General features: G+C 41.2%; 1 protein-coding gene across 1 annotated transcript in view; it reads right to left on the reverse strand.

The window, feature by feature from the left end:
* LOC115069355 (ataxin-7-like) overlaps nt 1-11,990 on the reverse strand; it is a gene marked incomplete at its 3' end in the record, with an annotated part of 21,083 nt that overhangs the window by 1,975 nt on the left and 7,118 nt on the right. The gene's annotated exons all lie outside the window — the stretch shown is intronic.

Genomic DNA, 11,990 nt, shown 5'->3' on the forward strand with positions numbered 1-11,990 from the left:
CGCGCGTCCGTCCGAGCGGCGGCGCCCGGCCGGCTCCCTTAAGCGGAGGCGCCTCCTGTCGCCTCCTCCCCCTCGCCGGTCCCTCCCTCTCCGCTCCGCTCGCTCCGGCGAAGTTTGCACGTCAAGCCCCCGGAGTGGAGCCAGGGCGAAGTCGGAAACGCAGCCACCTATGGAAAGCCGGCCCGGCCGCGGGCAGAGCGGAGCCGAGGGGCCTCCTGGGCCACCGGACCTGGTGCCCGCGCTCTGCTCCCGAGGCTGCACAGTAGCCGAGGGCCGGACTGGGAAGCCACCTCGGCGCAGATGCCGGGCGAGAGCCGAACGGCGGGCAGGTGGAGAAAGCCGCCCAGGTGTTAGCCCAGGTGACTGCATCAAGCCCCTAGTGCACGTGATGCTCCACGTGTACCTCGGTGACCACAACCTTAGTATTTTTTTTAAATTTCATTTCATGTGTGCGAGTGTTATACCTGCATGCGTGTAAGTACACCCCTTCGGTGCAGTGCCTGGGGAGAACAGAAGAGGGCGTCGGATCCCCTGGAGCTGGAGTTACAGACCGCCGTTGTTAGGGGCCATGTGAGTGCTGTGATTCAAACCCGGGTCTTCTGCAAGAACAGCCACTGCTCTTAACAGCTGAGCCATCTCTCCAGCCCCTGTTTTAAATATTCTTTAAAAACTGTGTCTAGCCGGTTGTGGTGACACAGACCTTTGATTCTAGCACTCAAGGGAAAGGCACATGGATCTCTGTGAGATCAAGGCCAGCCTAGCAGCTGTCTCAAAAAGACAAAAAGGAAAAAAAAAGTGTCTATACTGAACATGTACAAATTTTATTCCCTAAATACCATATGACAACTTTCTATAGCATTTACATATTACTAGGTATTGTATGGAATCCTGAAGATTTAATGAATATGGAAAATGTGTGTAGGTTATATGTATATACTGTGCCATTTTATAGAAGACTTGATTGAACGCCTGTAAATTTTGGTACCTGTGAGGGTCCTGGAATCCAATACCAAGGGATGAATGTCACCAAAAAAATGGTTGAAATGGCTGGAAGGCTTTAAATTTCAAAGGATCATTTCTAAGCTGGCATTTCTAAGCCAGGCATTGGGAAAGCAGAAGCAGGTAGAGGATCCCAGTGAGTTTAAGGCCTGGTCTACATAGGGAGTCCCAAGCCTGCCATGGCTACTTAGGGAGACCCTGTCTCAAAAAGCAAAAACAGAATAAGGCCAGGTGTGGTGGTGCACACCTTTAATCCCAGCACTTGGGAGGCAGAGGCAGGCGGATCTTTGTGAGTTCAAGGCCAGCCTGATCTATACAGTGACTTCCAGGACAACTGGGGCCATAAGGAGACCCTGTCTCAAAAAGCAAAAACAGAATAAAAGTATCAATGAGAAAAATACATGGTTAGAACATATATTCCCTTGGCAATACAGTTGCCAACTCTTAACAAAGCTTGTGTCTCTGATGCAAATTTTCAATTTTCACTCATTCTGAACCACTGAAACATTTACATAAATGTTGCCCTACATTCAAGTATATACAATTTATTATTTTGAATTCAGAGTAATTGGAAAGGTGGTAGATAAATGATCTTCTCCTTTCTTGTATGGAGATAATGCATCGCACTGAGATGACTTCCAGCCAGTGGGAACAGTATAACAATTTATGATCCTTCAACTTCTGGCCTATTTTCTACTTGACAATTCTTTGGTTTATAAGGTTTTTAACTGATAAAGCAGAACAGAGCTTAAAATTAAAAGTACTGGATCTCTTAACATCATGTAGCTATTAAGAATAACTATTAATAATAGCCATCAATTACTGAGCTATAGGTACAAGGAATATGCCGAGGTGCTTTACTGCACTGCATCAGTATTCATAATTAGATAAGCTCAAAGTTGTATTTACAACAGACAGATAAGGAAAAGGTAGGGCTCTGGAGCCAGTCTTATTGCCTGCTTCAGATATTAGCTCTTCTACTTAACAAAATATGGAACCTTGAGCAAGTTACCTAGGTTGCCAGTGCCTCCGTTTTCTAGTCTGTGAAGTGGAGATAAGGCCAGGCTTCTGAGGATCACAGTAAAAGATCCTTTGAAAGTACTTAGTACCAAGCTTAAAACAAACAGTAAAAATAAGTGACTTACATCAAACTGAGCAGTTCAGTTCAATCCTTATCTAAGAAGTAAGAGGATATGGAGACCGACTAATGACAAGCAGTTCTTGCATTTCCCACCAAATCCTTTTCCTGCAGCCAGTGCATTTCACCACACTTTGTCATCACCCCTCAAAAAGTCCTAATGCTTTCTGGAAAAGACAGATTCTGTTATGACCCGTAGTTGTTTTGAGTTTCCTTATTAATGATCTGAAAGAATTACCAATGAAAGTAAAACTGAAAGCTCAAAGTGCATCTGATATTCAAATTTTGGCAATATTTTTAAAGTAGTCCTTAGATGAAGAACACAGTTTATAAACAAGAATACAACAGAAAACCAAATACTTAAGTTTTTCTTGCCAGGAAAGAAACTGACCACCTTGTCTGTAAATATACCACCTTCCATCTCAAAAATATATAGAGTGGCTCACTTAATTTACACTCATTTGACACACTGTTGTCACATGATAGTGTTTTTTGCACAGAATTGAATACTTCCTCCAGTACTTTAGTATCTGTTCTTGAAATGATACAGACTTTGTAAGGTTTGAACCAGGAGGATTCAGTTTGTCAAGCAGTTCCTGTATGCCTCCTGTACCTTAAGCACTCTGCTAGGCATCAGAGTGGAAAAAAGGGGTCATTTATGATAGAAGAAAATTAAGCATTTATCAAAATGCCTATGTTAAAAGCTGTCCCTATCAGAATTTATGTTGCTTAAAAACAAAGCTGTCAGAAAAGAAATGCTGCCAAATTATGACCATTTCATCTCTTCCAAGGATGCATTTAAAATAGTCTCTTACTTCACCATTCAAATTTAGGGAAGTTCCCAGGAGGTACCAGAGGGAACAACCGATCTTTTCTACATCAAAAGATTGTATGCACAGCATATTCACCTGCAACACACTTTGCTCAAAGTGTCATAATGCACAATAAAATGCAGTTAATCTTTTAAGTTTTTACATCCAGTTTAATGTAAAAAGGCTGAGCCCGGTCAAAACTTTTCTGAGATTCAAGAGTCCATATAAGTCTTTGCAGCTGGGGGAAAATATCAGTCCAAATACAACATTTTAATAAACTTGGAAACTAGTAATAAAAATATATGTATGCATGTAAATTACAGAATTGGTAACAAAGGTTCTCCATTATTAGCTCCAAAGCACTGATGTAGTTTTAGTAACAAACTCAGATTCCCTGAATTAGGAATTTGTTGGCTGATGTCACAAAGATCCCCCTGCACCTGCCTCCTAAGTGCTGGGATCAAAGGCATGCACCACCATGCCTAGCACTTTTTTTCCCTTATTCCACTAAAATTTGCATAACTTTGGTCCACATCCTCTCTTCCTCCTCCAACACTACCTTTCCCTTTCCCTTCTTTCTGGTACAGAGGGTCAGGGCTCTATTTTTTACGAGGAGTATCTCACGCCTTTCCTTAACTGCTCCTCTAGTGAAACACCTTACAGCTTGTCATGAATACATCAGTATCACAGTAGAGAGAGAACAGTAGAAGGATAAATTAAATTCATCATCTTAGTAGCCGGAATTGCTGACAATACAGTGCAAAATGAGAAATAATAAGGACAGTTCCAACAGTGGTAACTTAAAGATAATTATCTCTTTGAAGACTTAACCTGTATACATACTCATTCTACAAAATGCATTATCTACTAAGCAGTTCAAAGCCCTGAATTTTTAGTAGTGACCTGAAGTATAATATCAACCTTGATTTGAAATCTTTATTGAAAGTCTCTACGTAATTTTTTAAAAAGGGTTTAAGTTATTTTAAAAAATGGGAAAACTAAACCAACATTCAGCTATAAAAAGAGGCCAACTATATAGTTTTTAGTGCACTGCCTCAGATGCAATAAAATGCAAAGATTAAACACACTGTTAAAGATAATTCCCCATGTCACCTTTGTACTGAGGAAGCTTTCACTGAACTGACTGTAAATATTACCATCTTAAAGGCCCAGCAGTTAAGAACACCACCACTGTTTAGCTGCATCACGGAGGAAATCACTTCACCTCTCTGGAATTGTTTTTTCATTTACAAAAGGACTAGAACAAAAGCAGGCACTTGGAGCAGTAGGAATTAGTAGTGGCAGGGTGCATTAGGGCACACCTTTGATCCCAGTACTCTAGAGGCAGAGGCAGGTCGATCTTTGTGCAATCAAAGCCAGCCTGGTCTACATAGTGAGTTCCAGGCTAGCTGAGGCTACAGGGACATCCTGTCTCCAAAATAAATAAATAAATTAGATAGATAGATAGATAGATAGATAGATAGATAGATAGATAAAATAGTGCAAAAGCAAACCATGCTAGCTGTTGCTATGACCAATGCTACCTCTGTTACACAGTAAGCCCCAATTTTATTCTGTCCACATAACACTTTAAGATGGTCTTGCTGAAGCACTTTATTTACATCAGTCCTTGCTCTCAAACTTGGAGGGGCTCCCCCACAGACCACTGAAATAGATAAAAACATACCTCTTAGCATTCAAAGGCATCTACAGGCCGCCCTGCATTTGCTCCTCAGCCAGCTCCTTGCTGCAAGCACTCTATGTCCAACCGGAACACCCTTCCATAGCTTCTAGTGTGCTCCCACCTCCAGCTCTCTACTCCAAGTCAATGTTCATGCAGGTCACACCATCTAAAATTGTTCCCTTTCTTAGCTAAAACTCTACCATTCAATCAAGTCTATCTTTAAGTTCTGTTTCTTTCACAAATCTTTCCCACTAAGGGGGAGGGAAGGACACGACAGATGGACAACACACAACGACCCTCCACGAATTCATCCCAATCACTACTAAATCAAAAAACTTCGCAATCATAGAACTTTGCAGCCCAGGGTCAAGAGTACATGTTCTGAAATCAAAGGAGCAATGAGATCTATACTTAAGACTCCCAGGGATGGAGAGTTTGGGATTCCATGAGTCATCTGGAACCTGGAACTCATTTCTCCAAATGGTAGTACTTAAATTGTTCTTCAAGCCTGTCAGTCAGGGCTGGATTCTAAGAGGAACTTCAGTTCAGGTGTGTTGGTACAAAATAAAGTAACTTTCTTCCCTCTTAACTCAGCAAAGTTGGGGTGTTAAGCCAAGTTACCCAAAAACATGACATCCTGACTTTTTCAGTTCTTTCTTTTGTACCTCAGTCTAGCAACTTACACCTGGGTTTGTACTGCTTCTGAAAGAACAGATTCTCTTTTGGACTTTTTAAGACAGGGTTTCCCTGTAGCCCCAGCTGGCCTGGAACTCACTTTGTAGTCCAGGCTGGCTTTGAACTCAGAGATGCTCCTGCATCTGCCTCTGGAGTGCAGGGATTAAAGGTGTGTGCCACCACGCCCAGCAAAGAACATAGTCTTAAATAATTATTTATGTTTTTCAGAACCCTGTGTTTGAATGAGTATGCACGACCATAGGTCCCTGTTTGCCCCATTTGCTACAAATACACACACAAAGAAATTCTCACATAAAAAGTGAGACCATGGGCTAGGCATGGTAATGTATACCTTGATGCAATCCTCAGGAGGCAGAGGCAGCCAGATCTCTGAACTGGAGGTCAACCTGGTCTACACAAGCTAGCCAGGGCTACACAGTGTTGGGATTAAAGGTATGTGCCACATCGGGCCCACATTCAGACCTTTCTGTTTTACAATTCATACCCTATTTAAACAACCTGGAAATTGATTCTCTTTCTAGCCATAGCACTAAACCCTGAAACTGCTCTATGTGAAGGAACTTCAGGAGTAGAATGGGGGAACTGAAACAAAACTGTTCTTAGTTAAAAATCTGCATTTCTTGCTTTCCAAAACTTCCAGACTTTGTCCACTTCATAAAGCAGGCAGTCCTCAAAAAATGGTGTCCGAGACAGTGGCAGCAGAGCAGTGTCATAAATGGCCTTGACTGGGACTCAGTAGGTAGTTCTTGAAGAAAAAGAACCAAATAGATATATTGAATTTCATTTTGTAAAAGTAAGCTTTTTGTTTCAAAACACATCCTGAAGAAAGTAAAAGAATAACCCCATAATGGATAGTTTTTCAAATCACTTACCTACTAAGGGACTTGTACATATAAAAACTCTTACATCTCAGATTTTTCTAAATAAAAGTGACAATTATAAAAATGGCTAGGGGCTGGAGAGATGGCTCAGTGGTTAAGAGCACTGACTGCTCTTGCAGAGAACCCAGGTTCGATTCCAGCCATCCATGACTCCAGTTCCAGGGGATCCAATGCCCTCTTCTGGCTCCTGCATGCATTACATGACACAAGTGCACTTATACACTTTCAGGCAATACATTCATACACATAAAATAAAAAATATTTTGTAAATGGCAAAAAGACACTACACACACAATCAATCAATCAATAAATAAATAATAAAATACAAACAAATCTTAAGACGCCACTTCATGGGCACTAGGATAGCTGTAGTAACAAAGATCACTCTTCATGAGTGAATTCCCATCCATTGGTGGCAGGAATGTGAAATGAAGCAGCTACTCTGGGAAACCATGTGGCAGTTACTCAAAAGGTTAAAGAACCAAATGATCTAGCAATTCTTCTTCTAGGTATATGCTCAAAAGAATTAAAAGCACAGACTCAAACAGACATTTAAAACCCAATGTTCACTAGCAACACTATTTGTAAGAGCCAAAATGCAGAAACAACCAAAACGTCTATCAACTGATGAAGAGATAAACTGTGCTGTCCATACAATTCAGAGGACATAACTAAACTTCAAATGCCAGGGCTGGTGAGATGCTTGCTGTGAAGACTGCTGACTGGAGTTAGAGCCCCAGGCCCACATGGTGGAAGGAGACAACTGACTCCTACAAGGTATCCCCTGACTTCCATACATGTGCCATGGTGTGCATGTCCACACTCACACAAGTACATAAAAATTTGAAATTTAAACATTATGCCAAGTGAAAAAAGTCAGACACTAAAGGCCATCCATCATTGTGGTTCATATATGAACTATCCCCAGAGTTTGTGTGTTGCAGACATGATCTGAAGTGCATCAGAGCTCACTGAATCCATTGATAGATTCATAGCCAAATGGACTACTGGCAGGGATGAAAACTGCATTGGAAGAAGTGGGTGATAGGACAGGGGTGCCTTGAAGGGCAATACCTTATCTCTGCCCCCCTTTCCGGCTCTATGAGGTAAGCAGATTTGCTCTGCCACCGACTCTACATGATGTTCTATATCAAGACACGCAGAAACAATGAACCCAAGTAACCACAGGGCTAAAACCTTTCCTCTTTTAAAGCGGCTTTTATGAGGTATTTGTCACAGAAGCAAAAAGCTGATTAGCATAGTCATTATTATATGATTTCATTTATTAATAAACAATTTATCCAGAATGGGCAAATCCATAGTCAGAAGGCAAACTTGGGGGTCTAGAGACCAAATAATGGGAGTCACAGCTTAATATGAATGGGGTCTCCTCTGGGAATGTTGAAAATTCTATGGAACAAGAGAAAGGTAACAAAACCATCAAACTATATTTTAAATAAGTCAGTAGTAGTTGAACTGCATTTCGCAAAGCTATTTTTCTAAACCAACATTAAAATTTTTAAAAACTCAAGACTGATTTCTCTTGAAAAAGTTCTCCGCTTAGACATCACTAGCTACAGCATTCTTCTCAGCAGCTACAGCCGGAGGTGAAAGCAGTGCTAGAGCTCATTCCTGCCACTGCCTGACTTGGGTCTTCCTGACAGCTCTTCTGTCAGACAAGTGTCACTGCTGTCTAGATTGCTAGAGGAGCCAGGGAACTGACAGGCTTAGAACAATGCTTGCCCGAGGTAAGTGCTTGGTAACTTGAAGATTTTTATGTTTTATAATACCTCAGACTCTGTTGGTTTTTGTTGTTGTTGAAACAGGACCTCATGTAGCCCCAAAGCTGCCTTTGAATTTCTGATCCTCCTGCCTCTACCTCGAAGATGCTGGGATTACAGCTGGGTGCACCCCTATGTCTGACTCCTTGTCCTCTTTCTGATAGTCTCAGGGATTTACTCTTCAACTTCTGGTTTTTACAAATAAAAGTTCAGCATGTGATCCAGCAGTCTAGCAAAAGGAAATGGAAAGGAAACCAAGATAAAGTTTTAAAAAGCAACATGCAGAAAATGCTATGCCCATTTTGGTAAAAAGTAATGATGACACATCTCTACAGAGAGAACAGTCTAGATTAATCTAGATTTATGTGCAGCAGAGGGTGACAGAAGCTTTAATTCCTTATATTCAGAGGGGCCTTTGTATAATAGATTTTAAACAATATATTTTTATAATCAGACTCTTCAAAAGGCTATTTTAAAAAAGGAGAAACTAAACCTTGAGGCTTTTTGGGAGATGATCACAGAGCTCTATCAGGTGAATAGCAGTAGCAGAGCTGGATACATCAGAAGCCCTTGCCTTTGCCTTGAAATACAACTGTCACTGTATTCCCAAAGCACCAGTGTCTCTCCAGTTTCCTTCTTCTCAATGGGGTTCTGCTGCTGCGTTTATAGCTGCTGAACTCTGGCCTGGCAGTCAATACCTTTCTTTACCTGACTCAACCATTTCTCCATCATCCTGTTCCCTTTTACAAAAACCCCACTCTAGTTAAACCAACTACTTATATCCACAACATAAAGTATTTGGCCATGAAAGTTTTTGTGGATTTTCTTCTTTTTTTAATGTGTACAATGTCTGCATGTAAGTGCACCCTTGTCATGCAATGCCCACAGAGGTCAGGAGAGGGTGTCAGATAGCCTGGAAATGGGAGTTACAAACAGTTGTTAGCTGCTATGTGGGTGCTGGGAATCAAACCCAGGTGCTCTGCAAGAGCAGTCAGTACTCTTAACTACTGATCCATCTCTCCAGCCCTGTGGATATCATTTTTAAAATTTTATATTTTTTCTGGTGCATGTGTGGCATACACAGGGCCATGCACCTGGAGGCCACAGATTGGTGGCGGGTGTCTTCCTCTATCACTATCCTCAGTTTTTGAGGAATTCTCAGTGAACATGGAGCTCACCATTTTGGAAAGCCCCCACAATCTGCCTGTCTCTGCCCCCGAGCACTAGGGTTATAGCCTCACACTGCCACACCTGACTTTTTATGTTTACTCTGTATTATAACTGAAGTCCTCACTTTACCAACTGATCCATTTCCCCAGCCCTATTATTATTGTTTGTGGGGGAGGAGGTGGGGAAGAGGGAGGGGTAGAGCAACTGATGTAAAACACAAAATAAAAACCAGGCTTTTAGCCATTATAAAATGAACAATGTTACGGTCTTTTAGTGCATTCATGGTGTGGTGCAACCAACATCATTATCTAGTTACACAACAGTTTACACCCTAGAAGGAAATCCTGACCCACAAGCACCCATTCTACAAACCTCCCTCTTACATCCCCTGAGAAATTACATCTGCATTCTACCTCTGTGGGGTGCTTATTTAGATACTGCACATAAATGGAGCCACACAATATATGGCCTTTCATATCTGGCTTTCTCCATTTAGCTCAATTTTTTAGTTTTATCCACATAGAGTATGTGTTTCATTCCTCTTGTGGCTAAATAACAGCAGCTCCCTCCCACCTACGATTTCACTTTCTATGATTCCAATTACTGGCAGTCAACCTCAGTATGAAAATAAATGGAAAATAATTCATAAGTTTTACATTGTGTACTAATTTGAGTGGTGTGATGAAATTTCCCATCCTTCAACATGTGCCCAGGGTGTGAATAATCCCTTCACCCAGCAGAGCCACATTATGTATGCTACCTGCCCACAAATTCTACAAATGAGGACATTAACTATTAGCACACAGAATTTCACAACATAATTTAGTTTGACTCAAACAGTTCTATTTTCTTAAATTGGTTAAACATTGTAAAGTTCATTGAAATATTCCTTAAAGTATAGATTTGGTTTCCTTTAATGTTTTTGGAGGTCTGGCAACAATATCATCTCCTGCTGGAATTACTGCAATACCCACTATCTAAGAGGTGTCACTGTTTTTACCTTGCTGTTTATGGCCTATCTTACTATACCATGACTATCTTAAGAGAGAAGTGAGATTAAGGGACCCTTCTTCTCAGAGCTGTCCAATACTGTCCTGTGCTTCTCAGAATAGAACTAAAGCCTATCCATGGTCTTTGGGGCCACAGACCCTTGCTTTGCTGCAGGCTGCCTTGCATCACTACTATTTTTCCCTAGCTGCTAACTCAGAGCTGGCCTATTTCTGTTCTTATACAGCCCATGCACACTTCTGCTTTAGGTCTTTGCATCAGCTGTACACTTACCGCCAGAGTGTTCTCTGGCTCACTCTTTAGAATGACCAAGTCTCACCTCAGAGGCCTACCACACCTCTTTGGCTGGAGAGACTGTTCATCAGTTACAAGCACTGTCTGCTCTTTCTGAGGACCCAGGTTCAATTCCCGGCACCCACATGGTGGCTAACAACCATCCATAAATCCAGTTCCAGAGACTCTCACACCCTCTTCTGACCTCCACAGGCATTGCACAACACAAAACGGGTGCACTTACATACATGTAGCATATACATAAAACATATACATATACATAAAATACATATACGTATACAAAAAACTCATATACATAAAATAAAAATATTTTTTTAAAACCCACAGCTCTTAGCAGCACTCCCAATTCACCTAATGTAAGAAATAATTTATTATTACATTGCTATTGTCTATGTGTTCTTCTCCACTGAAGGGTTAGTATAATATGGCCATTATAGAAAACAAGATGGAGTTTTCTCAAAAAGTTTAAAACAAAATTACCTGTCCTACTAATGAGTATATATTTCCAAAGAAAATGAAATCATGTTGAAAAGAGATCTTCACTCTCTGTTCATCTCAGTATTATTCCCAATACCCAAATTAGGGAATCAAACCAAATGTTCATCATAGGAAAACTGGATAAAGAAAATGTGATGTACAGGAGCAATGGACTACTATTCAACCTTAAAAAGGGAAACACTGACATCTGCAACAACATGGATGAATTTAAGAGGACACACATTACTTTTCTTACCTATGTGACAAAAAAAAAAAAAAATTAAAAACCTGGCAAAAGCAACTTAAGGAGAGGTTTGTTTACTTTGGCTCACAGTTTGAGGGATACAGTCCATCCTGGCAAGGAAAGCATGGTAGCAGAATGATGAGGTAGATGGTCACATTGCATCCACAATCAGGAAGCAGAGACAGAGATGAAGAACTGGTGCCCACCATGCCTTCACCTTCTGATCAGGACCCCAGCCCATGGAATAGCATTGCCTACAGTTTGGATGGGTCATCCCACCTCAATTAACCTAATCTAGAATTTCCATCACAGACAGGCCCAGAGGTTTGTCTCCTAAGTAATTACAGATCCTGTTAAATTGACAATCAATAGTAACCATCAAGGGGGCTGGAGAGATGGCTCAGTGGTTAAAAGCATTGGCAGCTCTTGCAGAGGACCCAGGTTTGAGTCCCAGCACCCATGTGGTGGCTAACAACCATCTGTAACTCCAGTTCCAGGGGATCTACCGCCTTCCTCTGACCACTGTGGGCATTGCACACACAAGTGTACTTGAATAGAGCCAAAACACTAATACACAAAGTGAATATATATATATATATACACACACACACACATATATATGTATGTATATATTAACCATCACAAGTCTACCCTTGCCAACTTGACACCTGAACATTACTTTTTAAACTATAACCTTCCTCCTTTGTCTTTGTAGGCTCAAGGCCATCTCATAATTTAAAATGTATTCAGTTTGTCTCTAAAAGTTCCCATAGTCTTAGCCAGGGGTGGGGTGCCCGCCTTTAATC

This window comes from Nannospalax galili, unplaced genomic scaffold (assembly GCF_000622305.1).
Source record: "Nannospalax galili isolate Female #2095 unplaced genomic scaffold, S.galili_v1.0 scaffold91, whole genome shotgun sequence".
In the NCBI taxonomy this organism is placed as follows: domain Eukaryota; kingdom Metazoa; phylum Chordata; class Mammalia; order Rodentia; family Spalacidae; genus Nannospalax; species Nannospalax galili.